Source organism: Talpa occidentalis, unplaced genomic scaffold (genome assembly GCF_014898055.3).
Source record: "Talpa occidentalis isolate TD23 unplaced genomic scaffold, MPIMG_talOcc4v2.1 talOcc4.6, whole genome shotgun sequence".
NCBI lineage: Eukaryota > Metazoa > Chordata > Mammalia > Eulipotyphla > Talpidae > Talpa > Talpa occidentalis.
Genome location: NW_023604972.1, coordinates 47645088 through 47651087, shown reverse-complemented (window position 1 = coordinate 47651087; position 6000 = coordinate 47645088).

The following is a 6000-nucleotide window of genomic DNA, read 5'->3' as shown; positions in this document are numbered from 1 at the left end:
TGGGATCCATTAAAAGATTTGAGCTTAAATCTCTGCTTTGCAGCCAAATGACTGATGAATGGATTAAGATGTGGATATTTACATAATGGAATATTACTCAGCTGTAAAAAAAAAAGATGAAATCTTGCCATTTGTAACAACGTGGATGGAACTGGAAGTGGTTATGCTGAGTAAATAAATCAGGAGAAAGATAAATACCAGATGATTTCACTCATAGTGAAGTATAAAGAAACAAAAACAAAGAAGCAGAAAAAAATAGATCAAAACAAACCCTAAAAATTTGACTGCAGAAATGAAACTACCAGAGGGGTACGGGTGGTGGGTGGAGAGCAAAACAGGGTGGGTTTCCATGTACTGTGGTAGAAAATTATGGATGACATGGTGTGGTAACATAAACCAATGTTATCTAAACAAAAAGTAATACAAATTTTAAAAACATGAACAACTTTTATAAAAAAGATTTATTTCTTTATACAAACACTGGGTACAGTCAGAAGCACGGGAGGGTGAGAGAATTCACCAAAGACAGAGTGGGGAACAGAACAGGTAGACTGACGAAATACACCGCTGAGGGGAGCAGCAATCGCGACAGGAGAGGTCTGCCGAACCATGTGGGACCCTCACGAGTTGGCAGGGATGGAACTGGCGCTGCAGAGGCTGCGAACAGCTTCACAGCGTTGAGCTCAACCGCCTGTGCCACCAGGGGAGGCCCAAAAACATGAAAAACTTATTCAATAATAAATACCTCAGGTATTAACAATCTCTTAAAAGGAAAAGACAGTATGATGTAATCTGTTGTATAGTGCCATTTCATTAAATAATTCCAATGCAATCTTTGTTTTTTTTTTTTTTTTTAAGATTTATTTATTTATGCATACAAGAGCTGGGGTATGAGAGGATTCACCAGAGACAGAGTGGGGGACAGAACAGGCAGACTGACTGAAATACACTGCTGAGGGGAGCAGCGGGTGAGATAGGAGAGGTATGCTTTGCCCTGTGGGTTGCTCCATGGCCAGCCAAGGATGGAACTGGTGCTGCAGAGGCTGTAGACTGCTTCATAGTGCGGTGCTTAACCACTTGTGCCACCAGGCAGGCCACCCAATGCAGTCTTTAAATAAAATATTTGAATTTATAAAGTTTCTGCTCTACAATGTACCAGCTAAGTCTTGATTTTCTGTGCCTCAGTTTCATATAGAAAGTAATTGTGAGAGTCAAATGATATCACTTACACAGAAGTTCCAAACACAGAGCCCTATAGAGAAGAAAGGTTAAATGAAATGAATGTTTAATCTCATGCAAAAATTAAATGTTCAAGAAAAAATATAAGGAAGATCTTCTTTTCCTGAAATTGGACTTAAGGTTGATGAATGGGAGATGATTAATTTACTGCATATGCTTGTGGTATTTTAGAGAAATATGGTATCAAGAAGTTGGTAAAGTTAGGAAGATGGAGAGGGAAGGGAAATACAAATAGAAAATATCCAAAACTTTTCCCAGAATCATTAAGATCAAGAATATTAAATACCTATTTTGCTAGTTGAGTTCTGAGGCAATAACGCAGACGCAATCACAGGGTCCATTCCCCACATACTGAGAATGGAGTACTTGTAGCTTTCAGCCAAGAGGTACAAGTATTTTGTCATATTTCTTGGGAATATTTTATATACTAACATAGACATTTTTATTCTGCCCTGTTCACTTATAAAATCATAGCACAACTTCAAAAAAACACTATTTTTTTTGCCTTGTTTCCCTTTGGAACTAGCTTTCAGTCTCAATCCCAGCATATAGTAATGTATGAAGAATGTCAATGCATTTTATTGCCTACAAGATATTCTTGTAAGAAAAATTGCTAGATAAAAGGGACAATACACTTCTTAAGTCTGCATCAGGGAAAAGAGAAATTATTTGTTTGATCTCATGAGTTTTGTATTGTGTTATGATACCATTTAACATGAATGCAGTTTAAAATTCTATGTGAAGTCCCTCTGTTTTGACTGTCAATTCAGGGTAGAAAACCATTTTGTTAGAAGTGTCAAGGATATGATGAATGGTGAAGATATCAACTTTGCTGGCTTATTTTTTTTGACTGCCACATGATTCTTCTTGTACTATATCATGTATGAACAAAAAAGGCATTAATTCAAAGACTAGACATTCAATGAGTTTTAAACTAATCATCTCAAGGTGCAATGAATTTATCTGCAATACCCTTTACATATTGATGTCTGCTTACTTGGCTCCCTTGGTTTATATTCAGTATTTGTGCCACAGAAGGGAACTCATTAATGAATACCTTTAAAATGCAAATTTGCCAAGGTCAGCGATTCAAAAACAGAAACTTGTTGGTTGAACAGTGCAATACATTCTAGTTCTCTTTAATAGTAGGCAATCAATCAAAATGTTGACTATAATTGTTTAAAAATTAATTTATAAAAGCCATCTCTAACCTTTTCTTTATCTAATTGCACTTCATGTGAGAGAAAAATCTTTTAGAGAGGAGATGGGAATATGAACAATGCAGATATTGCTATCTCTGGAACTAAAGTATATACCAAAGAACATCACTGTTATGTAGAATTTTTGTAGTCAACCTTGATCATTCAGCGACGCTCTTTGTAAAACAAGGGCTCCACTTCTTGTAGAGAATGTCTTTTGAGGTTCCTTCCTAACATCCTGTCTCTAGGAAAACTCCTGTTACTAGGGTTGGAACCCTCTCTGCCACTTTTTGGTGACACGTTTGTGTCTCTGAACTTCAGCTGTCATCAAGGGTGGACACCTGATCCAGACTGGAGCACTACAACAAAATCTTGGGAATTTGAAATTGGGACCTGGACTTTCCAGGTTAAGTTCTAGTGCCATCTATTAATGCCATTACAGTCCTCTCCTTAGTTTCTATGAGACACTGTGGCTTATTAACGCTCTTTTTTATCTTTACCTAGTTCACATGATATTTAATAGTATAACCAAATTTAGTTCTTCTTTGGGGTGAAACCTATTGATTGAATTGAAGATTTTGGTTTAGAAATAGAGGGATTACTATTTATTGGGAAGATCTTCTGGAACACTATTCCAACAATGAGATTTCCATGTGCTGTTTCCTCTGGGCCTTCCCACCCACAGTCTTATGCAGAGCTACTAGGCCTCCAACTTTTTTCCAGACATAACTTACCTCCAGATTACATGTACTTCTGAGTCATGAAAGTTCTCTTTATGTGTTATGATTTTGCTGTTAAATAAATCTAAGTTTTGGTATTTTATTGAACATAAGATAAAAAAATACTGAATTTTATCTATTTTGAAAACAGTCTGAAATGCTCTCAGCTTATGTCTTTCCTCTAATTTGTCTTACCACAACACCCTGATTGCCCATCTAAAAGCTTAGCACTGTTCAATACCCTCTGATGTTTAAAATTTATTATTGTCTTCATTTTGTTTACTTGAAAATATTCAGACACTAACAGGTTTTTTCTAATTAAGTTTATTCATTTATTTTCTCACATCATTGTTCATTTTTGGACAGTATTTGATTTCTCCCCTCCGGTGTAGTCTCTGTAGTTCTCCAACCACCCCAACACCTGTGATCCAACACCACTGTCCCTGGTACAGTTCCCTCTCCCTGGGCCTCCCCTGCAGTATGCCTCAGATCTATGGTCAGCTTGCAAGTTTTATCTTTTGCCTGACACTTTGTTCAGTTTTTCTATATTCCACATATAAGTGAAGTCATTCGATATTTATCCTTTTCCTTCTGACTTGTTTCACATAGCATAATCCCTTCCAGCTCCATCATTATTGCCACAAATGACATGAGTTTATCTTTTTTAAAAGGATTTATTTTTATTTATTTATGCATACAGGAACTAGGGATTAGGCCAGAGGTGCAGGGGTTGAGAGGATTCACCAGAGACAGAGTGAGGAGCAGAACAGGCGCATCTACTGGAATATACTGCTGAGGGGATCAGTGGGTGAAACAGGAGAAGTCTGCTGTGCTATGTGGGTCACCTCCCTGACCAGGGATCCAACTTATGTTGTAGTGGCTAGCGATAGCTTGATAGCACTGAGACTTTGACTCCTGTGCCACCAGGGAGGCCCTGAGTTTATCTTTTTTGATCACTAAGTAATATTCCATCATGTACACTAACAAGTTGGCACCCTTGTTCATTGAAGGTCAGATAGCTTGTATTTTAGACCTGAGGATCACATGGGTTTTCTGAGGATCATATGGGCTTCTGTGTCAATTACTTAATTCTGCTGTTGTAGCACAAAAGTAGCCACAGAAAATATGTAAGAAAACAAATATGACTGTGTTCAGCAAAAGCCTATTTACCAAAAAAAAAAAAAAAAAAAAAAAAAAAAATGCTGGATAAGATTGACCTAAAGTCTTCTGCATATTGGGACCTCACCCAACTCTCAACTTTACATTCTACTCTATCCTTTCACACATGCAGTGTTCCACTGACTAAAGTTTGTTTCCCTGCCCATTAGGGACTCTGTACATCACTAGTCTATGCTTCTATTTCCTTGCATGGGGGAGACATGGGGAGCTCATTGTTCCTCAAGCTCATTTTCCACAAGAGGTGACTTTGTATCAACTTAAAGGTAAAATTTAGTCAGACTACTTTTGAAGAGTATACTGACAATATTCTTGAGAAAGCATTAACAAATGGCTAGAACATAATGTTAATACTACCATACAGGTATTATTATTATGAGATGGGTAAAAAAGGATTGCCCCTTTTATAGTACTTGCCTGTTAACTATGTGAATTCATGGTGTACTTTTTCACTAGTCAATAACATCCAATAGAATCTGGTTATGCCTCTCCTTTCTGTAGTTTTCTTCCCTTCATCTGTGCTAATCTTTTTTTATTTATTTATTTATTTATTTTTTAAATAATTTTTTTTTTTAATGGAGGCATGTTATTTATTTATTTATTTGTTTGTTTGTTTATACATGCACTGGGTACAGTCAGAAGCACGGGAGGGTGAGAGAATTCACCAGAGCCAGAGCGGGGAGAAGAGCAGAGGCAGAAGGACCGAAGTACACTGCTTAGGGGAGCAGCGGGCGGCAGGAGAGGTCTGCGCGCCATGTGGGACCCTCCTCCAGTGGCTGGGGAGCAGCCGGGGATCGAACCGGCGCTGCAGAGGCCGCGGGCAGCTTCGCAACCCAGAGCTCAACCGCTGCGCCACCAGGGAGGCCCTCATCTGTGCTAATCTTAAAAGCACTGGCCCATCTTTCAAGATACAGATTAAATAATCTGTCCTTTATCAACCCTGATTTCCCCAGCTAGGTGTAATTTCATTCTTTTTGGAGTTGCTGTTGCTCTTCATCACATCATTTAAAAAAATATTATTATTATTATGGTAATGTTGGTTTATATTATAGTTTTCAGGATCCGCCCTTTTCAAGTGTTGTTACCATAGTGCACTCACCACCAAAGTACCCACAGTCCATTGTGCTCTTCCCCACTTGGTGCTTGCCCCTCCCCTTCTGCATCTCTCAGCTCTATAGTCAGTTTTTCAGGGCTTGTTTTTCAATATGACTTTGAATTGTTTGTCTGGTTTCTCTGTATCCCACATATAAGTGATATCACCCAATATTTGTCTTTCTCCTTTTAATTTATTTCACCTAGCATAATTCTTTCCATCTCCATTCAAGTTGCTGCAAATGGCTTGAGTTTATCTTTTTTGATCATGGAGTGGTATCCTGTTGTATATGTGTAACACATCTTCTTGATCTACTTGGCAGTGTGGGAGTAGTTTGGTTATTTGTAACTAGTGTTGCAATAAACTTGGGAGTGCAAGTTTCCCTTCAAATTATTCTATTTGTATTCTTTGGGTCAGTATCTAAGAGTGGAATTGCTGGATCATATGGTAGATTCATTTTTAATCTTTTGAGAAACCTCCATCCTTCCTTCCATAGGGCTGGATCAGTTTACATTCCCACCAATAGAATCACATCGTTTTATTTATTTTTTTCTTTTTTTTTTAGAATCACATC